We start from the raw sequence: 26,590 nt of genomic DNA, 5'->3' as shown, positions 1-26,590 counted from the left end.
AGGAACGTATTAACGGGCTGGTGCTGGTACCGCTGTGCAACACACACACAGAGCTGAGTGTGGAGCCTGACGGTGGTCCATTCACTGAGGGATAAACAGATAATTGAACCGGGGATGTGATGATTAAGGCACACAAAAGGACAAAAACACACTGCTGTCATTCATTTTTACTTCCCCCAGTCTTGATTCAAGTGACTCCAATGTTGATTTGATTTTGGGAAAAAAAAAAAAGAGGAGAGAAGAGTTCAAGGCTGGATTCCAGTGAGTTTGTTGTTTGGACACCCACAGATTCCAACATGGTGTCGGTATCTCAGTGCGCTTTTGAAAAAGGAAAGGAATAAACACAAACAACAGCAACTAATAATGTAGGAGGATTTAAGGAGTAAAGTTCCCTTTTACCGTAATTCTCGGACTATAAGTCGCACCGGAGTACAGGTTGCACCAGCCATAAAATGCCCCAAAAAGTGAAAAAAAAACCCCATATATATGTATATAAGTCGCTCCTGAGTATAAGTCGCCCCCCCACCCAAACTATGAAAAAAACCTGTGACTTATAGTCCGAAAATTACGGTACTCTTTTCTTAGGGATCCATGTTTGTGTCTTGTCAAAAATGAAGAACATTTGTAATTGGCCTTGGGGAAGTTCTGCATTCCACTAGCTGCCTTTTCAACTGGTTAGCTGCAGAAATTCCGCAGTGTGTGGTTAAACTCAATTTTCTTCTTGTATTTATGCCTATTCTATTTTATCTTTTAATGACAGCATAGACTAGTTCGGAAAATTTACATAATATCAATCCGTCAAACTTTTAAAACCATTTATCCTTGAAATATAAACCAAATAAGTCTTGTTGTCATCTCTCATACTTGGATATGTTTGGATTTATTTAGTTAACAAGCCAAGTTTCCCCAAACATTGAAGCTTAAAGTGAAAAAAAAAAAAAGATTTCCAGTGGGAGCCACATTAGGAAAAGCACCTCATATTCTGAGTCATATTTCCAAATCCAACCCATGGGACCACTAGTTGCTCCAGTGGTTGTAGCTGGCTGAGCTGCCCTCCTTGACCACCTGCAGGACAGCTGTGCGCCGCTGCAGCCTGCCACGTCTCCCATATCAGCCGAGGAGAAGCAAGCGCGCATCGTCAACCCACCCACCCACAGATCCACGCGCACACGCTCAACTGATGCGCACGCCTTCCCTCCCTCCCTCCACAATCTCTCGCTGGAGTAAAGTTATCTTTCTCTGCGCTCTCTCGTTTTGGGTTTTACGCACCCTCCCTGCCTCCCTCCCTTTTCTTTCCTCTCCCCGGGGGAGGCACACATTGTCTGTGGCGCAGTGTCCGGTTTCAAGCCATGCTGCACGGCGCGCTCTCCTACGTGGGTCAGAAATAGAAGCGAGTGGTCCGGGAGGAGGTTCTGCTGAGAGACACTTTGGCTGAGGCTCCGATCCTGTCCCGAGCACAGACGCCAAATTGGGGATATACACGCATATGCATATTTGTTCTTCACTCATCTACTGCACGGACAAGACACGCAGCGTGGATCTCAACTAAATGACTACGAGTTGACCACCTCACCAGGTAAGCAAACCAGTAATCATTTCATCTCTTTCTGACATTGTTAAATATTGCACCTTATTCATTGACTTTTTTTTCTTGTTTTAAACATTCACTGGGCTGAACTTGCGTCATCTATGCAAGTCCAAAAATAACATGCGTTGATGATTAAACAGCCGCACATTGAGTCAAGTCCGTTTTGGAGAAGTTTTTAAATGATGCTTCGCCTCCTGTGACCACTTGGTGGCGCTGGCAGAGTGCCGGCCCCTCCAGCATGTTTGGCCCATTCAACAAATAGTATCTGACTTCTAATATTTTATGACAGTAGAAAAATAGTTATGCAAAATTATTAGGATTACTTGATATTACTTGTCATAGATAAATAAAGGTTTTCCACTCTTCAGTGACTTTAACAGCTTTGTCGAGTAGTTTGCTTCAAAGAATTCCTTTTAATTTGCCTTATCTGCTTGAAAGCACTTATCTTTGCTTTACTCTGTTCTGCATGCAAAAAAATGGAGCTGTTGCTTTGATAAATGTGTACTTTTTGTCTTTTTATCTCTGTTTGTCTGTCACCCTTTAAAGAAGCACATGGAGGACATTGCATTCTGTCTATCTGTATCCATCTATTGCTTTTTTTTTTAATCAATCAATTTCTGTCCGATTTGCCACTCGCAAAACAGCACCGTTCCTTCAACGCCTGATTAAATGATGTCACATGACCCATGTGAACTACACCACACATGAGGCTTGAGAAAGTCACAGCAAGGACCACACTGTTTAAGTGCCATCAATCTATTCATCTATTAAAAGAAACTTTCGTACATCTATTTTTGTATAACGACACATACTTTTTTCCCATTGTCCTTGTCGTGCTAGCAACAGTCATCCTGCGCTGATAATACAACCTCAGACCCTGGAGGATGCACAAGACCGCCATCCAGATGGAGGAATTAGTTTAGACTTCCACTATCCTGGTCTTTATTAGATGCAGAAGTTCTTCAGGGATGGCGCGGGGAAAAATGCAAAGTGACGTCGTGAAAGAACTGAATGAGAGATGTCAAAATATGAGAAATCATCCTGCGCTCCTGGATGATTGCAATCTATATTCTTAAAGCCTCAAATTCCTTTGCATCACGTCCAATCAGTATGATGGCTATTTAAGTCCAGACACGCAAACACAGCAATTAGTTTCGCCCGTAGAATTCCTTGATGACAATGACCCTTGTAACTCTGGTGGGTTGTGGGGTTGCCATGACGACCACATGAATGAGGAGGCTATTGTCGCTGACCTTTGTGGTATGGCTTCCCTTGGGGGGGGTGCTTCCAGTTCCACTGGGAGTGAAAGTGGACAGGCATTATCATGCACATGTAAACTAAACAGTCATTACCCTCTGGCCCTATCAATGCTCTTTTTAGGTCTTTTGTTGGCTTATTTATCTGACATATGCACCATGGGGCTTTGGGCTATTTTGTTTTAACCTACACACACACAGACACACACTCCGTTCTAGTTTTAGCTCCGTGCCAAGGCGCTTATTTTTAGTTTTTCTTTGTTACGGCCCATTAACATTAGATGTGTTCTAACTGAGCTTAAAGCTGATTTTTCAAAAATATGAAATATAAACCTATTCAGCAGTTTGTGTGTTATGTTCCAATAGTGAAATCGCCAGTGCCTAATGGTCCAGCGTACGTTTTTAAGCGGAATGCATACGTTTGTAAAACAATACATTCAGTGATGCTGGTTTAGTTAATGTTCTGACTTGAATTCATTTTTTGAAAGGAAAACCTTGTAAAATGACTTTCAGATTCCTACGCCAATCTCTCAACTGTGTTTCTATTTGATCCTTGTCGTATCAATTTATTCCTGCCACTTTAAATTGGACTACATTAAAAATCTCTTATTGCAAATTCTCCTAGAAAGTAAAGTTAGTCAAAAAGCTCCCCGCTGTGTCGTCTCCCCTAATCTGACGTTCTCTATTTATACACTATAACCACATTATCCCCCCCCCCCCTTTAACCCGCTGCCACTGATGAGTTCATTCCACTCAAAAACACTTCTTCCAAATATCGATGCGACAAGGACCCTATGGTGTTGTTCTTTGAAGAACATCATCGCTGATACTTAAGAGGGACGATGCAATGTTGCCACGGTGACCAGTCCATCAGCGGACTGACCACTCGAGGATGGGAAAGGCTTTTGTCCAGGCCAGACAGTTGCCATAGAGATTATTTAGAAGTAAGTCTTTTTCATTTCCACGCACAAACCACAATATTAGGTACACCTAGCGGGGTTGTTAAAATAATGCTCATTTTGATTGACAGCTGCTGAAGGTCAGTGGAGTTCATGATTCCAGCAAGCCTTTTATCCAATGTAATGCTGGCTACGCTATTAACTCAGCTGTCACTACTGTGTCTATCCAAGAATAAGTGTCTGTGGTTTGTCGCAAACATGTCTACATGTCAGGAGGAATTAGCGCCACTTAAGCAGCAGTGACCTGCCAGCACTCTTACTGCGTGGAAGTTCTCTCCCGCTCCTCAACCTTAAACTCCCCCTCAAATAGCAGCGGGATTTCTTTTCTTTTTTTTTTTTTAAAGCAAGATGCCTGTAAAGAGGCGGATGGGCGCTATTTGGGTCATCATTAAATAATCCCCAAAGCTGAGGTTTTCAAAGGAGGATCAAGTCAAGAGGCTGTTGGAAAGGTTCAAGAAAAAACTAGCTGCGCTGTCATTTTTTTTTTTCCAAGATGTTAGGATACGGATTTTAGCTATTGATCTGACTCCAAATTGTGATCAACACTTAACACAAAAATTGCTATGTTCTAATCCACACACTGGCGCACCTAACAATTTTGCGAGTTCGTTCTGTCAAAGAGAAGACCAGTAGATCAATCAGACCGAATTTACCAATTGTTTAATCTTGACAAAGCAAGCTAATACAGGCGCCTGGGTCTTTGGGTCCTTAACACAAAAACTCGTGTGCCTTCGTGACCAGAAAGACGACACATTCTTCCGGGTTGCCCAGTTTTAAAGAAACACAATATGAATATTCAAACATGCAAAAGATTGTGTGGTGATTGGTCGATGGTCTGTGGTCATCTCCTCCTCGTTTGGGTTTTCCCCTGCTCAGCACAGGTGTCTGGACCACAAAGACGAGTTGTTTTTCGCGTTCCCATCGGCCTTGAGATATGCTCCCTTTCCGGACCTCCTGTTCCACAATACTTTGAAGAAAACAAATTCATGTAGCCTGCACATTCCTTTCCACTTATTAAGCAACCACACTACTACTAGAAATTATATTGATATGGTTATATGTGTCTAACGGAGCCTTAATCAAATGTGTTTGTAAACTGCCGAAAGTACATTTCCCTTTATTCCCTCTCATGACCTCATTTATGAGGTCATCACCCGTTACTCTAGCAAGCAGCGACCAGCATGCTGTCGGTCCTTTCTTCCCGCCTGGGCCAGTCGGCCCCCTGGCGCTGTGTTGTTGGGGATGAAAGTACAACATGCATCACCAAACATTCCGCACACACCATGTTCCTTAGCCAATAGCATGTCCAACGCAATTCTATTTTGGAACGACATCAATGCCAATTGTTCATGGACCGCTGTAAATGATACATTTTTATTGGGGGTGATCCATAGGAAAATGCTTTTGAATCCCGAGGACACTTGATTAACGAATTCATACTTATCTGGCACACCTATGGCGTCAATATATGTTGGATCGTTGTCGCTCAACCATGGGGGCAAAACGTCTCTTTTGGCTCACTTCAGGAGCCCCGCCAGTGGGGACTCCATGTTCCAATTGAGATTCTGTGTTTCAATGGGGACAACCACTACAGGCATTATAGTGGTTATGAGGCACAAAAGACACGAGGGCACAGATACCCTATGCATCCTTTGGCAAGCCATGCTATAATTTGTTGTCACCACACCACAACCAGTTGTCACTGGTCTTCCTCTGCTCCTTCCATCACTGCTAGTTGAATTCTGGCATGTCCTGTTAAAGCTTAAAAACAAGTGGATTCGGAAAAAATTTTTGGATATCAAAATTACAAACCTACTCACCCATTTGTATTTTACAACCTACTCACCCAATTCTATCTTACCACATACTCACCCATTTCTATTTTACCACTCCCCCTTTTGACACATTCACCCAATGTGTCATTATGTATCAAAAGGAACCTGCTAAGCATCCCCTCTCATCACCACACTCATTGTAGCCAGGCCTGCGGAACCTCTAGCTCGTCCACCACACGCTCGGCAACACAAACAAAAATCATCGCACTCCTGTCAGTGAGCTTATAGCCCTGCTGATAGCGGACATTTGTACACACAAAAACATACATCAAGTATCAAAATAAAAACAGTCATAAAATGAATCCTGGCGCCCGCGGATCATGTCCTGAAAACCATGTCATCAACAAGTTCATCATAAAAACCAAAAGGGCAAAGGTTAACATATTCATGTAAATTCAATACAAATTTTCCACGAACGCAATTGACAACCTGCAAGAACGAAAACAAGTTACGCAAGCAGCGCGCAATCCGCTCCTTGGCTGGTGGCTGTTGCTGCTGCTGCAAAAAAATTAAGTCACACAGAAAAACAAAGCAGAGCGTGCACTTGTCGCAAGCAAGCTCAAGCGTCAAACATTTGGTCACTGTCCACCTAGTCCGTCACCCCGTCGGGTGAGCTCAAAGTTGTCACACGTCAAATCGTCCAAAGTCTTAACGTTCAATACCAGTTCTGTCTTGTCTAACCATATTACTGAAATGGGCCTTCTCCATCGCACTGTTTTGTTGTCGATGGTGCCCCTGAGTAATCCTAAACCCATATTTAGTCCAAAATTAGTCCTGATCAATTGTGCTTTTTCAAATCTGTAGTATCTTTATATTTTTCAGGTGAGAGGAATGTTATCCTCTGCTGTGATCACATCACCCCAACTTTGAATCATGTCAACCATTCACAATACACAAACACCACACCACAAGCACAGACTTGACATTCATACACCATTACAAACAAACTGTCATTCCACAACACACACATAAAAACATACAATATTAAATTGTAAAAAACAACCGTCCCTACGCAAAATTTTCTCCTCAATTAAAATTTCCCTTTTTTATTTTAAATCCAAAGTTAATATCTAATTGTCTGGTTTCCTGTCCTCTCATCGTTTGCCAATATGCATAATGCTGGAACATGATTTAACTCCCCATTTAGTTTGCTCACATCTCACACTTAGACTATTTGACACTTTGTGACGAGCTGTAATATTTCCACATTCCCATATTTCTTCCACTAAACAGTTCCATTTGGCTTTCAGTTTAAATTCATCCCTCCAAATAACTACCTCTGGCAAAGAACCAACAATTTATAGAGCACTCCCTTTTTTCCCTTTACCTTGTTCCCTCAGTCATCTTCTCACAAGCATAACTGACCCTCCTAAAAAATAATGATACCAAAAATAATGTTTAAAAACAATATACACAGCTTCCTCCTGCCACTTACGCTATCACCTTGAAGATTATCGTTCTCATTTTTGTTGATGCTAATTCTTAAAATTAAATGCTTACTTTTGATAATGGAGTCACGCTATATCACAAAGTTTGAAAACCTTCCACGCTCCCCCTTTCTACCTATCAAAACCAATTAGGAATATTTTTGCTGTCATGATCATCATTGTGGCCCTCACACTTATTGTTCCTGTACTTTAAATTGTCAATTTTTGTACATTTGAAGCCCTTTGAGACTTGCTTGTGGGCTATATAAATAAACTTGCCTTGCCTTGACTTTATCATTATTCAACTTCTTCTGCATTCTTCTGCCTCTTTTTCATTTATTCATTTTTTAACTTAACTACTTCTACGAATTCATCTGATTCACCTCATTCCACTTTTAACACATTCCAAATATTCATGCCAAATATTCTAAATATTTACGATTTTTGAGAAATTTATACATTTTAAGCCAATATTTCACCATTCATTCTTCATGGCACATTCAATATTTCTCATTTTCTTCTACATAATTCCTCCAATTAACCTTCTTTCACTTTCCAATTCACCTTCTCTCACTTTCTAGCTTGAAATTTCACATTTTCACTTTCAACATTGCAGTAACATTTTGCAACATTCCCTTTTTCCCTTCTAATTTCTAATTATTCTTTCACTGACTCAACCCTTTTCAATTTCTTTTAACTATTCATCTTATGCCTACCTATTCCAAAACTTCCCACTTGTGAAAAATTTCAAATTTTCAACTTTAAAATTCACGCCCAATTTTACAAAATTCTTTCGGTATTTTCATCGATTTTCTGACCAATTCAACACATTCTAATTTTAAACATAATCTTGTAGCATTCCCCGAATTTGTATTCAGCCTCTTCGCCTTCACACACAATTTCTCCAAAAATTACAAATTCTAATTATTATTGTGAATCCTCCGTGACCCTCGTAAGGACAAGCCGCACCAGTAATGGATGGATGGATGGATGGATGGATTGTTAACCCTAACCATAAATGCCTATCATAAAGTGTCATTTAAATCAATTGTCGCAATTGATGTATAATTAAATTCTGTCGTTTTGATAAATTTAATTTCTATCGATCAATATCCACTTTGCAAAGTTTCTGATCACGCTGTCGTATGATTTGTTATTATTAGTGCATCTTCGCTGTCCATATCTATGTATTTTGTTGTTATCCCCGTTTCAGTGTCAATAAGCAGCCTTATTATTCCCTCTTTTATCAAAACTCCTCAGATATGTCCGCCCCAGCACCCAAACACACTTCCATCCCTTTTGTCCCACACTCCACCAACTTTGTAATGCTTCAGCAGTCTTTAGCAATGTGTCCAGTTTGACTTCATGTGACTCATGCAAGTCTTTAGCAGCCTCTCCTCTTAAATTCTCATGATGATGATTCAGGGCTGGATCGTCCGCCACTCTCAAATGCGTCCATCTTGTCTTTGTTCTTTCAGTCCATTTTCTTTTCTGATCTGCAACTGTGTGTATTCCACCAACTGTATGGTTCTTGTCCTGTGAAAAGCTGTGCTTGCCCCCTTCAAGCATGATAGCAGTTTCTGTTGTTCTCAAAGGTGTCTCATGATCAGGGACAGTCCTCTGTTGATTTTGAGACAGCCAGTGGAGTAAGAGGACTCAGTTCAGGAATCGTGCCACGCACTAGGGAAGAACACACTGGGACACAAATTTAACAAAACTATCTTTGTGTTATCAATCTTCCTGTGTAGTATTTGTTTCTTACACCCCAAATCTTCCTATTAACATTTTGTATCCTATCAGTTGCGCACACTCATCATCTTACTATCAAGCCGCCCTTATCAAATGCTTTTTTTCTTCTGAGCAATCCATCCACCCTACCCATTAACACGGCTAAAATCCTCGTTCCAGTGTTTATCATCAAATAAAGTTCCGAAATCTTTTGTAATAAACTGTAATATAATTTAACAATTCACAACATATGCGGTGAATGTTATTGTTCAATCTATAGGTCATACAGCGCCTGTGTTCCAACTATGACATTCCTCCTTGATTTACCATCTCATAAATTATTGTTGTCAGCAGCGCTAAATGGCTCGAAAGTGAATGCCTTATCGCCCAATTTAAAACACATGCCACATTTGAGCTAGTATTTATTCATTTATTTATTTGCCATCCTCATGTTAGCTGCCATATGTCAAAATTAAAATGTAATTTTGCTTTCGATTTTAAGTCTTTCAAAACTGCTATATCCTTACTGCACCGAAATAAACTGTTAAATATATCTTTAAAAACAACCAAAACAATCTATGCTCCTGCACAGACTCTTAAAAGTGGCACCCAAATGCCAGATTACAAATCAAACCTCCTCCTTCACTCTCACATTTTTTGATAAAACAATCTACTTATCTAAACACTGTCATCACCAACTAAATTAATGGCCTGCAAATACAATGTTGTTGCTGTGGTCCCTCAAAACATGTGACTAAAATTTGGATAATTATTAACCCCCATCAATTGAGCAATTATCTCATCACTATTTACAAGTTAGCCCCCCTCTCTTCTCTCACTTCTCCTCAACATTGTATCAATGTTGACGTCACAATCTGGCCAGGCCCGCATGTCCTGCTGGCCCCCACCCTTGCCGGTATGAGCCGAACGGGCCCCCTCCTTCTTGAACATTCTCTGATCCATCCCATCTTCCTCCTCACACGCCCGCAACCACACATGTACACATAAACGCACACACAGCGAGCGCGCACACAACCGCACATACACACACGCATCCGCACGGCACGCACGCCAATACACAAAGTGCTCGCGCAGAGCTCAGACGAACGACGATAGACTGACACAAACTTTTACAGAGATTACGCACATACACAGAACACACAGACAAAGGGATTCGAATCCATCTCTCATGTAGCTCACAATTTGCACTTCCAGCATACATTCCTCTCAATCTCACTCCATTCATTCCTCTCATCACACACACACTCCCCCCAATTTGGTTGCACATTTTGGATATTTTAGCGGTCTGGTCTCTCACAGGAGGAACTGTTACCACCGGATACTTTTTGAGGAGGCCTCACTTCTCCTCGGGGATCTCACAAGCACCCCAGCTATTTGAATGCGATCGTCACCGCACCCTTGTCCGCCACGACGAAGCAAAACAGAGGAGTCCGCCCTCCCACCACGGAATTTAACTGTTTCTCAAAGAACAGAGGAGCCCGCCCTCCCACCACGGAATTTAACTGTTTCTAAAAGAACAGAGGAGCCCGCCCTCCCACCACGGAATTTAACTGTTTTTAAAAGCTTGCACACCTTATTTGATCTGAACGACAGTCTCCTCTTAAATTTCCTCTTTCAATTTGCAGAATTTCGACATATAGTAACAGGTATTCTGCTTACCTTATCATTGATGAGCTCAGGGTTTAGGAGACGTCGTACCAGCTCAACGTTGTGCGCTTATTCCTTATTCAAACGGTACGCCGACCGGGAGACAGCTGTCCCAGACTAACTGTCCGATGACTTGGACACAGACCACGAGTTTGTCAATTACCCTTCTCTTGACATCACGTCGGGGTCACCAAGAAACTGTTAGGATACGGATTTTAGCTATTGATCTGACTCCAAATTGTGATCAACACTTAACACAAAAATTGCTATGTTCTAATCCACACACTGGCGCACCTAACAATTTTGCGAGTTCGTTCTGTCAAAGAGAAGACCAGTAGATCAATCAGACCGAATTTACCAATTGTTTAATCTTGACAAAGCAAGCTAATACAGGCGCCTGGGTCTTTGGGTCCTTAACACAAAAACTCGTGTGCCTTCGTGACCAGAAAGACGACACATTCTTCCGGGTTGCCCAGTTTTAAAGAAACACAATATGAATATTCAAACATGCAAAAGATTGTGTGGTGATTGGTCGATGGTCTGTGGTCATCTCCTCCTCGTTTGGGTTTTCCCCTGCTCAGCACAGGTGTCTGGACCACAAAGACGAGTTGTTTTTCGCGTTCCCATCGGCCTTGAGATATGCTCCCTTTCCGGACCTCCTGTTCCACAATACTTTGAAGAAAACAAATTCATGTAGCCTGCACATTCCTTTCCACTTATTAAGCAACCACACTACTACTAGAAATTATATTGATATGGTTATATGTGTCTAACGGAGCCTTAATCAAATGTGTTTGTAAACTGCCGAAAGTACATTTCCCTTTAAAGATGATCATGTAAATTTTATTAATTGGTTGAAATATTACATAGAATAATTTCTATTTTTCTATGTAGTATTGTGATATTCAGTAGACACTATTATATTTATTTTTAATTTTGTCATCTCCAAACTTACACCAATGCAAGTGTAATTTAAAAAAAGAAAAATAGCAACAAAAATTAGACGCAATCTCAATAGTAAGCTATTTTTAAAATACCCCCGTGGGCAAATCATAAGGTCCTTTGAGAGACCCATGTGGGCGATTGCTGGTCTAGTAAAGCAGAGGTCGGTCGCCACGGTAATTGTTTTCACTTTCAATTAATTCACTTCAAGTGTTAGAGTTGCATACTTATTAGTGGCGGGGTGACTGAGGTTTACTACACAGTAGAATTTACTAAAAAGTTACAAAATACATAATCTCAAAAAAATCTTATTAATTTTTTTTTTTTTTTAACGATTGAATCCATAATAATTTCCATTTGCTTGTTGATCGTTGTGTATCATGTGCCAGTTTGAATTCTACTGTCAAATACTCAGACTGCCCTATTTATTGAAAATAGGAAGGCATTTGGAACCTAAGCAACAGCATCGTTAGATAGCGACACTTGACTAGTTGATTTCCCTAGACCAGGGGTGGGCAAACTTTTTGACTCGCGGGCCGAACTGGGTTCTAAATTTGGACCGGAGGGCCGAACCAGGAGCAGATGGAGGTAGGCTTTGTGTGAAGTCATATAAGCGACCTGCAAAGGTCATTGCATAAAAGATTTTGGCCTTTAGTAGGTAGTAAAGCATGGATATTCCAAACAAGTTTTTTGAAAACAAATGCATTTATTAACAGCATTAAAAATAATAATAATAATAATTCACTAAAAAACTGCTATCAGTGATTCTCATAAAATACGACACGTTATTATGAATAGCAGTCTCCATCACTTCAGTGCCTGCAGGTCAGATTAATGAAAGATGTTTATCTTATGAGATCACATCAAACGGCAAACATTCTGACCAAATATTCTTGAATTCTTGAAGAATCGGTGAAAGCATACATCCAAATAAAGTAATCAAAACAGCAACACGGTGAGGGGTATCTGAAAATCAGAGCAGAGTTTTAACTCACAAACACCTGGTAACAGAGGTGAGGAAACGGGAAACACTTCCTTAAAGTAAGCCTTAAGAAGTTTACAGGTTAAGATTAGTCGCAAATAGGTGGTGCATCAATGTCCTTGAGCATCCTGCATTGTTTGAAAATGAGAATGGTCGCTAGTTTCAATCCCTGCTATGTGTACAAATCATATTCAAAATGCATTTTTTTTACAATAAACTTGAGAGCCTCCCGTTCATTTTCAGTGGGAACAGTGTTGTTGGTCTCCCTTTTTTGCTAGTGCGTCATAGTCTGGAGTAAAATTTGTTGTGGAAATTCTTAGGAGAGATGCGAGGTGTTGGTCCGTTTACCTCGATCTGTGACGGGTTGATGTTGATGTGGCTGAACGTCACGTCGCGTACGTCGGGCCAAATTGGCCACTCTCTTTTAACATTCGGCACTCACTTCTTTTCTTCGGGCCACTCATTTTAATGGAAGGATTCCAGGGGAAGGTTTGTGGGTGGCTTTAGCGCAAAACTGCATCTGAAAGCTCAGCGCGCGAATTACAAGAATGCTGTCGTCACAGCCCACGCTCTAAATTCGGGACTGATAAGAATAGAGCGAGAGTGCACCATGTCCGTACTACTGAGTACGTACACGCACTTGTGAGTGTGCACCGAGCTTTCTGACACGGCTTCCGGTAGTAAATGCGCAGGCGAGCGCTTCGCCATCTACTGGCGAAACGCAGTCATTGCAGGCAAAATGACCAAAAAAAAAAAAAGTTTAGTAATACAATTTGTTCAGGGTTGGCGGGCCGGATTAAACGGTCCCGTGGGCCGGATGTGGCCCGCGGGCCGTAGTTTGCCCACCCCTGCCCTAGACGCACAACAGATTTATCCCGCGCTCCATGATTCACTGAGGTAAAGCGGGACGGCCTCCTGAGAGACTGCAACATGTGCTGCTATGTACGTATAGTCACTTCAATTAGCACTAATGTGTGTCTCGTGGTTTTTTTTTGCTTTCACATTGGAGGAAGGTTGTGTGAGATTGGTTGTTGGGCATAATAAGGCACCCCGCTTTGATGTGTTTAGTTTGATCAGTTAAAATAGAAACAAATCCTGGAGTCAAAATAAAACTATATAACGACTTTGAAATCATTATGAAAAGTCTAATCAGAGCCTCAGAAGGGAAATCAAAGAGGAAGCGTCGCTCAGCAGATGAATGGGGAAAGGAAATGGAGGAGCTCGCCGCATCGGTTTTATCCCACCCCGAAAGCCAAGTTTGCGATAACATCTGAAAGATAAAACGGCTCACTGGTTGTGATGCGGCAAAAATGGAACGCAGATACAGAAGGAGATTAAAGGAGAGTTCCAGAGAAGGAAGATTGGACACCGGTGATAGAAGCCACTGAGCAGATAAACGGACAAAAGAGCCCAGCCGCCCGCTTCTTGAATGCAAAAGATGCGCAAAAAGAATCCTCCCCATGGAGTTGATCATATCTGGACTCGTCAACTTGACACGTTGTCCCAATCAGGCCCGAGGGAGGGGAAATTGTTCAACATTTGAGCAGGTTCTCTCAAGAGGCAGCGGTCGAGCCAATCTCTGATGTAGTGCAGGGACAAAGAAAAAGACACCTCGTGCAAAATGATAAGTGAAGCAGCCAAAAGTGAAAGGAAAAACAGACTAGAAGAAGAAAGTCCAGCTTGGATCACACATTGACGTCACCAAAGTACAAAAGTATCCATAGTAGCTTTCCATTAGTTATAATTGCAAAGGATCCATTTTTCTTTATCTGGGTTCCCTTATAAAAGTAATATTTTTCCACTTTGAAAACTCAGGAGAGAACCAATTGTTACCGTGTTCTGAAACGACCCAGTCCATGCACAAATTTCTCATAGTATGGCTATGATCATTCCAAAGCTCCAATTGTATTGCAGGATAGTCTCACAAATCATTTTTGTTTGTGGCATTTATTAAAAAAAAAAAAGATCACGTTTCACTTTGAATTAAGTGGCACTTTTTGTGCATTTGGCAGATGCAGTTCTGGGCGTGGCGGGTTACCCGATCAGGTTCCACGGCTGTTTTTTTTTTTTTTGGAGCAATCGTGTTGTTGCTCACGCAAACCTTAGTAAATTAAGCCCTTAGCGTATTGTGCTCCAAAGTCGTGTCCACACTCTGAATCCACTTAAAGCGGGCCAACCTCATGGGTGACCTGCTTTTAGTCACAATAGAATCACAGTTCTTGCTGCGAAACCGCAAAAGGGCTCTGACACATACTGCTGGCCGTGAATAACAAAGCAGCTGTTATTGCGTACTCACACATTCATAAGAAGAGACCATTCTCGTCAAAGTATGAATTCATTCATTCTCGTGTGATTATTTTCTTTGGGCTGGTGAAGGCCTACTATTCATTCATTGTTTCTAAATTTGTGTATTGAGTATGGAGACTCTGGTCCCTCAAGCTGCACTGGTACCTGGAGCCTCAAAGATAAGTCACAGTCCTGCAAAATACAGAAGATAGAGGATTTGATTTCCCATTGCTTGGTTATCCCAGCGCTGGAAGTCTTTGCTGATGAAATCTTTCTATCCCCTTCACCCAGTTGTGCTGACTCGCCGCCTCTGTGGCCCCGCTGGGATTTGAAAGCTTCTCCAGAGTCAGATGGCTCCCTTATAAGTTGCCCTGACTCGTGGAAAAAACAGTTAGCGTCCTCGTGAAGGTTGACTTTTATTTTGTTTTGATGCCTCAAAAACAAGAATGGAGCATTGAAGCCTGCGGCGTTCCATAATGATGGCAGTCGGATGGAAGAGGATATGAATGGAGGAAGTAAATCAACATTCGGTGAAACAAACACAAGGCTCAAGTTTCTCAGGCTATTTTGACCTTAGGCTAGCTTGACCACATCCGACCTTTCCCTTGACCAAGACTCATCTGTTGCCTTTCTGTGAATCAAGATAATGCACAGAGAAAATACAAGCAGATCAAGATTTTCATTCCAAGCAATAGAAAATGCTGCATGTCGTCTCATCTAATTTTTTTAAATTTATTTTTAGACTTAAACACAAATGCTGCAGCGGCTATTAAACTTGCTCATTCCTACACTTGGCTTCCCTCCTAGTCAATCCTTTTCACAGCTGACCGCTTTAAGCATTCATATGGAAGTATTAAAGTTGTCAACAAGAATACTACTCAAGACATATAATCTAACGAGTCCCCAAAACCATGTCATTTGTCAAAACTTGATGCTTTGCACCCAAAAAAAAGACCAAAGTGGTCTAAATACCCAAAGATTTGTCTTCCATAGTCTCCATCACTCAATACTAAAACGTTCATGCACCACTTGAGCCATCCCAAGAGGGCTGTGAATGCTTTTTCCGTGGAAAGAGATGGGTTAGAGTTCAGGGTCAAGTATGCAATTTGATGGTGTAGCATCGAAAAAAACATTTTCCTGTGAGCCCTTTTCATCCAAACAGCCACAGAAGTGGCAAATAAATCCGAGACCTACTGTAACTCTTCATCATTCTCATTTTCATTCTCATCATCATCGTTCTGCCCTCTGGCTTCATATAGCATCAAAATAAGGAGTGAGGCTCGATCGTTAATGTAACGGCATTTCTTCGCTCGGGGTCAATAGTGTTTTTTTTTTTTTTTTCAAGCATTTGAAATTGTAGCTCATATCCACATATTTTTTTTCTTCATCTAGCTGCTACTCATAAGGACATATTACACCTGTAAAACATCCAAATGCAAGTATTCATCATTCGTTCACACGCTTTGAATAATAAAAAAAAAAAACTTGACTAGATGATTAATGCGCTGACTCTTCAAGCCCAGAAAGCACATGTGCGAGAACGATGAATTTAAGCACATGACTAACATCTATATATGCAGTAAATGGGGCTTAGAGGTTACTATAAGGGCAGCACAGTTAAAGGAGACTTTTTTTTAGAGTAGGTAGGACTTACAGAGGTGGCACCTGCGAGCCACATGTGGATGAAAAACGCCATCGTCATCATTAAAAACTAGTGTGGAAGGGATCGTTAAGTCATTATTTATGTGCTTTCTGCTGCTTTTATCGCCAGCAGACGTAGTCGCACCGTACAGACGGCCTCAGAAGAATAACACAATTGTGTGAGCCACCTAAGGGGGTTCGGGCTAATAGAAAAAGTGCAGACATGGACAGTCTCGGGCACTTGTAAAGTTGCCAAAAAGCTTGCTGTAAAAATAGCGTGGTTCACGTGCTTGCTCCACAATGGACCTTTCAACAAATGAAATCCACGGTAATGAGACACCTCGCTTTTACGAGGAAATGAAAAGGAAAGAAAATATTCAAGAGTGTAATTTCCCTCATTCATCAAAAAGAACCTGATAGCCGACTATTCTGCTTCAAGAGATACCCCAAAACTAAAATTTACGGTCTATTAAAGGATAAATCAACTTCACAAGGAGGGCACAGAACATTATCGGAAACATCCCACAACAAGCTTCTGTTAGAGGCAAAACAGGAACAGACTCATAAACAAATGACATGGCAGTCTGTGCATTCTTTTTCTTCTGCAATGCTTTTGGCTTGGACACTGTGCGATCATCAAAATAGCGTAATTGCTTTTTTTTGTTCGCTACAATACGTGTGGATTGGCTCTGAGTAAACCTTACCGCATTTTTTGGCAAGTCATATCTTGCGAAAGTGATGTCATGATGTGGTTGGAAAAAAATAAACAACTAAAGGTGGTGGAAAGTTTTTATAAAAGCCAGTTGGGTTGGGTTGCCCCCATGCAGCCCCCCGACTCACTATGGTGTTTCCTCTCCATTTCTAAGAAGGCAATTGTTGTTTTTTCAGCTGTGGCTGACCACCTCTGATGTGCACCCCTTTTGTTTAGTTTTTTTTCTCCCTGGTTCAGTTACTCAATAGGACCACATGTATTCACAGGATTTTGGAATAGGTGCGTTATTTTCAATTCTCACTTCCCGTTCTTCCATCTCTTTCTTCCTTTTTTTTAATCTCCTCTGTTATTTTCCTCTCTGACGGCTCATTTTGTTCCTGCCTAACCTCTTTAAACACCTCGACAATCCTAACCAGCATGCTTGCTTCATCTCCTCTCATCCTTTTGGCTTCCCATCCTTCCCTAAGTCTTTTTCATCTCTTCTCGTTTTCCCATTCGAAGAAGCTCCGCATCAGTGATCTCGGGCAAGTGACCCGAGACGACCCGTTGGCCTTTGCTCCTTTCTTTTTTCCGCAGATCAGAGTGATTCTGTAGGCCATTTATTCAGCTACTTCAACTTAGATGAAGGGAGAAAAAAAGAATCTACAAAAATAAATCATGCATTAAAAAAGCAGTCATACTTTTTAAACTATTAGACGTACAGGTTTTATGTTTTCTTTTGAAACACTCCTTTTTCATATATAGACAATTTGCATGATATTCAGGAGTAGGCCAGAATACCTGCAAAAAAAACTGCAAGCAATCTCTCTAGTCCATAAATAGTTCCCTTAATAGACAAGTCTAAAAGTAAAATACAAACCTCAGGCACATTGACACATGTCGCCACACAAATTGGAAGGCATTTAAATCCACACGAGGTGATCCTGATACAACCCACCCAGCAAACTCCCAGTAATCCAAGCGAGTGGGGGTATTCGCACAAAGAGGCTGTTCAGCTCGAAAAGATATATTTGGGTCAGGTAGACAGCCGTGCAGCGCGCACACGTACACACTCACTGGCACCCTGCACAGACAAGCGTTGAGCTGGTTCCGCAACAAAAACACATCTGCGTGAAGAAACATCTGTTTTGGGTCTGCAATTGAGCCCAGATGGACCTCGGGGCAGAAGTAACAAGGGGGGGGGGGGGTCACATCATCATGCAACCAAAATCAATACCTGTCTCATCTCAGATATTTAATTCAGTCGGCCAAAATCCAATTAGCCTTGTTTGTATTGTACTGCGGAGCACGTGGCATGAATATGCAATGAACGCAAGGGGGGGGGGGGAACTTTGGTCGTCTCTTTAATTGGAGCGGGAAGAGGAGGTAAAAGCTAAACATAGAATGTGAATGAATGGATCGCAGCTAAAAGTGATGCTATCCGCCTTTGATGTGGAGCCAGCAGAGGCGTCACGAAATAGCTCTGCGGTTCACAACAGATTTAGCCCCAAGCCTAAATTAGACCTGTCCCAGCGATATAGGCGAGTTTTACCGTCTTCTGTGACACTCTGGGGATGTTGCTGGAGCTGTTGTTTTCTTGCATGCATGCACTCAGACCTTTCTATCTTTGTACAGAGGTGTTTACAAAGAGGAGGTCAAATGTCACTTTTATGGATAAATAATCAAACTACCGTATTTTCCGGACTATAAGGAGCACCGGACTACAAGGCGCACCTTCAATGAATGGCCCATTTTAAAACTTTGTCCTTATATAAGGCGCACCATTAATGCATCATGTCAGATTTTTAATCCAAATCAAATCATTCTCCATTTTATCTTTTTTATTTCAACTTCAGATGCAACAAATGACTTTATAATCACAAAATAATGATCCATAGTCTTTTTGATTCATGATTCATAGTCTTCAGCGGGCCACTTATGATTGATTTCATGACACAATGCTTTGGGCCAGTTTAAATTGAGACATTTGGTCCATATATAAGGCGTACCGGACTATAAGGCGCACTGTCGGCTTTTGAGAAAATTTTAGGCTTTTAGGTGCGCCTTATAGTCCGGAAAATACGGTATCTTTTTACTGGACCTGTGTGAGCCCTTTCAATCAAAGCTACTTTATATTCCGCACACCGTGCCTTCACCTGGTGTGGCGTTCTGATGATTTAGGGCGAGGTAGTTGAGTGGATTAAGTGTGCGCTTCACGCTTTCTGCTTCATGCCTCCGAAGGAGGGCATAGTGTCATCGATCACTGCGAGACACTGTGGAAACATTAAAGTGAGACGTGATTAGTAAGAGTGCAGCCGTGACACGTCGGCGGGATCAGCAACAATGACACCCTGGGCCTTTTTCATGCCTCAGAAGTCTTTCATGATGCAGCCCAATTGAACCACATATTTGCTGCAACCTCTTTGTGACCTTGGCTTGATTGGCGGTGGTCATCTACCTGCACAATCAGCTTTGTCGCAGTGTTTAATGAGCACACATGGAAGGACACCGTGGTCATTAAGCCAATACGGACTTGTGATAAGGCAACTATTGATGTGGGGGCTGATGATTAGAGGGGTGGGGGGGTCATTGCTCTCTTAATAGAGTTCCCATCTCGCAACCCAAATGTTCAGTGTTCGGTTAGGAGTCCTTGTGAACACGTAAACGTAATTCGTTTTTGCATTAGTGAACAGCTGCAATGTATCAAACCATTTCCGAAATAGTTCACGTGCGAGTAAACTTTTACAGAGACACCTTGATGCGGTTTAATGTTAATATTTTGTTATTGTTGCCGTCTTCTCTATCCCTCCGAGAGTGTTATGTGAAGCAGCCTAAGCTGCCACTGCACAGAAGCAAATGCAATTACGGCCTCCCAGTAGATTCCTAATCACTCTGCCCCGATGTTAAAAGTTCTTTTTAATGGGTTTTGAATTTCAAAGACACAGCAGCGATTCACTGGCTTCCCATTTTTGCCGCATGCAAATAAGCTTATTATCTGGCCATTCTTGGATGTAGCCGTCGAGATAAGCTACTGGCTTTATTCTTGGTGTGGCCCCCATAGACAGTGTTTTTAAATGAATAAAGTTACGAGAGGCAAAGTTTATTTAGGACACCTTTTTTTATAGAGAAAATTGCATTTGAATGAAAGGCTGGTTTATAATTTCAGTTCATCCAAAAAAAGGGGATTTTGAAGGGGTTTAGTTCAAGGCTCGGAATTTCTTTCATGCCATACTTGACTCCTGACGTGCACCGAGACTGGATCATGCTGGGGGTAAAAAAAAAAGAAAACTTCCCAAAAAGCGTTCCCACAAAGTTGGAAGCCGAATTGTCCAAAATGTCTTGGTAAGATGAAGCATCAATTAGAGTTAAGTGCTGTAGGCCCTCTTCTGGAAAACAAGCCTCTAGCATTATCCCTCATCAAGCAAAGGTTTCAATTGGCACAATGCAGTCACTCATGAGACTAGCAGATGGAGATTTAGTCACTCCTCAGAAGTTATTCCCACCGCTCCAGAAGTAGAAGTTGCGTGCTTTGCCGCACTCCATCTGATATTTGGTGTTATGCTTGGTGATGTAAGGCTTGCATGCAGCTGCTAGGCCATACGATGCTCACGCCAGCGAGAGAGGAGGCTTGGGATTCTTCTCAAAGATTGCACAAAACAAATTCTGTGTGGCAATAAAGTGCACTATTTTAAAAACAGTTTGGCACTTTGAAAGTGCATTTTGAACCCCATTAGTCTTAATGTACCGTAATGTTCGGACTATAAGTCGCGTTTTTTTCCATAGTTTGGGTGGGGGGGGGCGACTTATACTCAGGAGCGACTTATAGTCCGAAAATTACGGTATGACATTTTTTGTATACCTGGAAATGCTGAAATTGGCCAAGTCTTATTGATTGGTCAACAGAAATTAAATATTTAAAAATATTTATCTACATAAGAGGATATATTTAAGAATTGGGCGTTGTGCTATATTGCAGCCAATAGAGTTATGGCCCGTTTTATAATGTCGTATCAGTTGATTGTGCTTCCAATTTGTATCACAGGAATAAAATCAAGTACAGTGCAATTAAAGCTTTTATGCTTCTCTTTCTCTCTACTTGAGTGAAGCCAGACACATAAAGTGAGTTCATCCATAGTTTGGCTGAGGTTATTGCTCTCATATGGGGAGGCAGACAAAATGCATGCCAATGAAGAATGTGGCTTTTGTATAAAACGGTCTTAAGGAGGAGAGACGATGCTCCTGCATCTGTTTACGTGGTCTAACAGAGATGAGATCACCGGTGGGTGCCTGTCTCCAATTCTGCCTCTCACTCTTTCCACGTTACCCTCGGTGGAGACTCAGTGCCACATGCACACAAGCACACACTCGTTCTCATTAACACTCCAACTTTGGAAGATTGTGCCAGTCTCTGTTGTTAATGGGACAATTTACAACTCAACAGACGGCCGCACCGAATACACGTGAACGCGGTCAGCTAATTAATTGGTTCCACTGGAGCTGAGACCTCATTTACTATCCACTCTGCCATGTTTTCTCAGATAATGTACTCCTCAAGACAGCTTCCTTATGGCTCTCCTCCTATATGTGATTTTTTTTTTTTTTTAATCGACCAAAAAACTTGTTGTTTTTAGAGCCATTTAATTACAGAGCTGATGTTGACAGTCGGGTGAGCTTGTTATCTCGGATGTGTTGAGTACAGGCAGCATGTGGGAAGATTGATTATAATACACTTGTGCAGGTAGCATCTCTCCTACTTCAGTCTATTAGAAAAGTGATGCAGCTAGCTAGATGCAGTAAAATTAATACGAATAAATCAGAAGCGTCGTTAATGTTGGAGGTACCACTGTGCTAAATCCTCAGGGGGTTCTCAGCACCTCTTTTTACATCACACCATTTATTTTAATTGCTTTAATAAAGTCCTTTGTATCATTAGCTGGTTCTTGCGATATTTCTCTTAAGCGTGGCACGGGCATAAAAATCGCACCTGTTAATTGTCGTGTCGGCCACTATGCGTTGAAAATCGTTTTTTCAGTGACACCCAAGAGTGTGCAGAAAATTTGGATCTTGTGAAAATATGTAATACAGGGGCCAACTCATATATCATCTTCGAAGATGCTCTCTGGGGCCCTCGTCTTCCCAGGACCCCTTGAATCATCATAACTGCCCATCCCCATATGGTAGCATGCAGCGAGTGTAACGAAAGACATTCGGCCATTTATCTAGAAGGTATGTCATACATCATTGGCTCTCTTCTATCCCGTAACCTCTGAAGCTCACATGATGGATTAGGATGGTAGTAATTTGGATCATTCCGTGCAGAAAAAGAAGACTCATCTTCAATCGAGGTAGAATTTCTTTGCGTTCTACGGCCAGCTCTTTGGGAAGAAGCATGTGCAGGGATTGGTGGTGAATATTTGCTTTGCAGACAAAACAGGTGTGACTGGCAAATCCGCCGGAGACGTGCGCCCGCTCACAGCTGGAGACAGTGATAGTGTAATTCCGCAGCCGGTGAGACGTTCACTTACCCGTTAGCCAAGCATGTAATTAAGCTTTAAAAATGTCACCGTGCACAGGGGTGGGCTTTATGTTCCATATCAATGCAAGCCCATGTGAGGGTTGAGGGGGGTAACACTGATTTAATGTTTGTTTGCTGTTGAGTATTCTTGTTAGAAAGTTTTGACTTGAAGATACAAGCGGCCGAAATGAGTTTTCTCCGCAGGATGTCCGGGCTCTCCCTTAGAGATAGGGTGAGAAGTTCGGTCATCCGAGAGAGACTCGGTGTAGAGTCGCTGCTCCTCCACGTTGAGAGGAGCCAGATGAGGTGGCTCGGGCATCTCATCAGGATGCCTCCTGGACGCCTCCCTGGGGAGGTGTTCCGGGCATGTCCCACCGGTAGGAGACCCCGGGGACGACCCAGGACGCGCTGGAGAGACTATGTCTCTCAGCTGGTCTGGGAACGCCTTGGGATCCCCGGGGATGAGCTAGATGAAGTGGCTGGGGAGAGGGAAGTCTGGGAGTCCCTCCTGAAGCTGCTGCCCCCGCGACCCGACCCCGGATAAGCGGAAGAAGATGGATGGATGGATGGATGGATGGATGGATGGATGGATGGATGGATGGATGGATGGATGGATGGATGGATGGATGGATGGATGGATGGATGGATGGATGGATGGATGGATGGATGGATGGATGGATGGATAGATGGATGGATGGATGGATGGACTTGAAATAATTTGTCGCATCATCCAAGCAGTTAAAATAACTAGGCATGCTGGTCATTTTGTTGAAAGTCAAACTATTATTATTTTTCTTTCTACATATAAGATTTTTAGACACTGAGTTGGCATAGACGCGAACATTGTGAATTGAAGTAAACATTGTGTGGTCAGTTGATATAGTATTCAAAGTCATTTCAATGAAGTAGGACATACTATGAGCTGACATCTGTTTTGCTTTGATAGAGATTGTCTTGTCTCCGTAGCGTAGGTATGGCGTCGACAAAGCCGTTTGTTCTCTGGCCTTGTTGTGACAAGTGGCTCTTCGGGAACGCCCCTCCCTTGGCGCTGAGAAGCAACGCTGACACCAGCCTGAGGGTCTGAGTCCAGAGCCACCGCCGTCTCAGCACTCCATCAGAGGCCGGGTCGGCCGCAAGATTTTTCACGGGTTGACACGGTGTTGTCAAACATGTCTCAGCAAGGAGCAGTTTGGGAGGGAGGGAGGGGGGGAGTTGACTCACACATTTACAAGGTGGAGATCAGAAGAATGAATTATATAGAAGAAAGATGTTGGAGGTGTATGTTGTAGATCATCCTGCTAAATCCACAAGTGGAAAAGAAACGTCTTCATCGAAAGAGTGGCTTGCTGTAAAAGTCAGCGATCACGTTGAACTTCTTCAAGCAATCATCGAGGCACGTCCTGCCGATAATTGCTGTGTAGTGACGCGTGAGGGCTTTTCAAACTCATGTTTGTCACTTTCTTGCAAAAATCTTGTGAAATTCTGGCCCTTATCTGAAATGGTGTCCCGCACACACAGGTACGCTAACCAGCACTACCTCAGCGAGAGAAAGCGAGCTAAGTAAATAGAAGGGCAGAATTTGTGAGCCACTTGAGAGTTTGGATGGGCCTCCGGGTGGGAAAGCGCTCGCAAACCAGCAAGTTGTTAGTTGAGTATGTGCGTGCATATTCATGCGCGCGTGTGTTCATTCACTCCAATCTCGCATTTCCAAACAGATTGGAAGCAATGTGTGCATCCAGCTGAAGCAACTGACATTTCTGCTGTTTGGTGTTTATTCCAACATGCTCACATAAGCCATAATGCGTATTGTCACCGATGCTGGAGACTGAAATTGTGTTTGCGAGATGGGGAAAAGTACAAGACCAACTGCTTGTGTTTGATGAGTGATTCCAAAGCCACGCTGGCCACAACAGATAAGAAACAAACGGGCCATCTTGATCCATGAGAGCTCTTCAATCCCACTCTTGGAAAGGCACAGACATTTTCTCGAAAATTAATTTTCCCTCGGATATGGAGGGCTGAACAAACGCCCCTGCTGGGCAGCGACAGACGAAGATAATCATCATCACTCCATCCTCTTCGCTGGCATGTTCTGAATGAGGTATTGTGAAATATAACGAAAGCATGATACCTATTTTCCAGCAAATAGGGGATTTTTATTTTCCTAGCAGCAGATACGATGTGAATCTGGAGTTGAAAAAAATATAATAAAACTATGATGGATAGAAGAAACAACTGACAAGAAGACTTTTAGCTTCATATATATATAGTAATGCGATCGTCGCTTTAAACGATCTTTAATTAATAAACAAAGATCATAATTACAAAGATTATAATTAACAATATGCAGGAAAATCAATACATCATGCATTAATTTTTAATATATTCATCTGCTGTGGTTGGATGCTGCTGGTTTTGTTAGCAGCCGAGCCGAGTTTAAATTGGCTCGCATTTGCGTGAGCAATAACAGAAAATTGCTGTTATTAGCCAACCATTTTTTTGGTAACAATTTAGGTCGATGGGGAAATCGTGCAGCCATTTCCTCTTTACACAAAATGGAGAATATGGCCCTTTATATGAAGAAGGTGTGTGGCCAAAACGCTGGCGAAGAATTTAAGTGCAAATGAAAGGCCAGTTCAAAATGGTAAGATAATCACGAGGGCTGTGGCTAGCAATTAAAGGGTGGCCCCACACCGAGCAAATAAATCCCAAAAGCTGTGTCCACGGAGCCATGCTGGTGAATAAACACCGCCTGCCACACATGCACATTAGTCATCAGAGGTGTCCAGAGTTGTTTTTTTCTTTCTACTTCAAAAAGACACCACCCATGTCGTGCAAGCCCAATCGAAGCGCTTTGGGTTCTTTTTGTTACCCCCCAGACGCTATTTGAGGAAATACACTCGATATCAAAATGTCAACAGAGAGGCATTATTGCTGATACCAGTTGTCGTGACGACCATTATTTTGTTTTGGCTCTTCTTGTAGATAATGCAGATGAAATTACAGCTTGTTTAAAGTAGCAATATGAGGTTGCTTTATAGAGAGTGGTGCGCTTTTTCGTGTCAAGCCAAGCAATGAGTCAGAAGGCAGCAAAAACAATGGCAGTCTACTGTACTATATTCTTAAGACTGGAAATGAATGGTTTCCTGGCATTTGCGGTGTTTAATTGCAGTGGCACTCCTGACGAGAAGTTGGAATTCCCTCAGAAAATTGCATGCCAATGCAGGAAATGTCAGCATCCACACTGGTGGCTTGTTTGCCGCATTTGTTGGAAACTTCATTTTAGTAAAGCGATGCTCCAAAACAAATTTGTTGCCAATGTATTATTCATGCAGGAGCAGAAAAAGTCTTCTTCCTCAGACTCCCCCTACAGTAATGACTGCTGGATGAGTTGAGCATTTTCATTAATGCTATTTAGCATTACCAGACTAATCAATTATTCTTCTAGGCTTCCATTTTTTTCAGTGGTTACTTGAGGTATTGAATCAAATTCCTTATCGAAGCAATTCATACATTTTATCTCTCTGCATGCTTTGACAGGGGCTGGGATTATGTTTGGGGGGGAGGGGGCAAGAAGAAAAGATATGGATAAAGAAAGAAGAAAATGCTGTGACCAAAATATCTCATCACTTACTAAGTCTGGTCTCACAGGCTGAGCTAGGATTTTTTTCCTGGATGTAGCAATAATCAGAAAAAAAAAAATCGGAAAATACCCCAAAGTCAATGATCATATTTTAGTTTATGCCAGTGATGTTGATGATTAAAATTCCTTTTATATCATTTCTGCAAAACAGCAGTGAAGTTGTTTAGCTCCTTTTCACCAGCCAAGATAATCTAAGCTGTTTTAGAAATCTGAATACATCATAAATCAGAGCAGACAGCAGACAACAACAAACTACAAGCGGCAATATAAACCGGCATAAACAAATACGCTGCCAATGAAATGCACATGCAAACGCAAAGCTCCTCAGTAGTTCCTTTGTGCGTTGCGGCCTTGAACAAAGTCTGGTTGGATTTTTACTTGTGTGTGTCGCGTCTGGTGTGCAGGGAATCAGTCGCCATTCAGGTGCGA

The 26,590-nt window shown here is 42.0% G+C and overlaps 1 protein-coding gene across 1 annotated transcript in view; it reads left to right on the top strand.

Annotated features, from left to right (window-relative positions):
- Positions 1-1,185: 1,185 nt before the first annotated feature.
- sema5a (sema domain, seven thrombospondin repeats (type 1 and type 1-like), transmembrane domain (TM) and short cytoplasmic domain, (semaphorin) 5A) overlaps positions 1,186-26,590 on the top strand; it is a 76,211-nt gene continuing 50,806 nt past the window's right edge. Inside the window, exon 1 of the mRNA XM_061265994.1 lies at positions 1,186-1,576. The gene's annotated coding sequence lies outside the window, so the exon portion shown is untranslated. The remainder of the gene's footprint in view (positions 1,577-26,590) is intronic.

Source organism: Syngnathus typhle, linkage group LG19 (genome assembly GCF_033458585.1).
Source record: "Syngnathus typhle isolate RoL2023-S1 ecotype Sweden linkage group LG19, RoL_Styp_1.0, whole genome shotgun sequence".
Taxonomy (NCBI): Eukaryota; Metazoa; Chordata; class Actinopteri; order Syngnathiformes; family Syngnathidae; genus Syngnathus; species Syngnathus typhle.
Note: the sequence above shows the minus strand (reverse complement) of the source record. Positions and strands in the feature narration are given on the sequence as shown.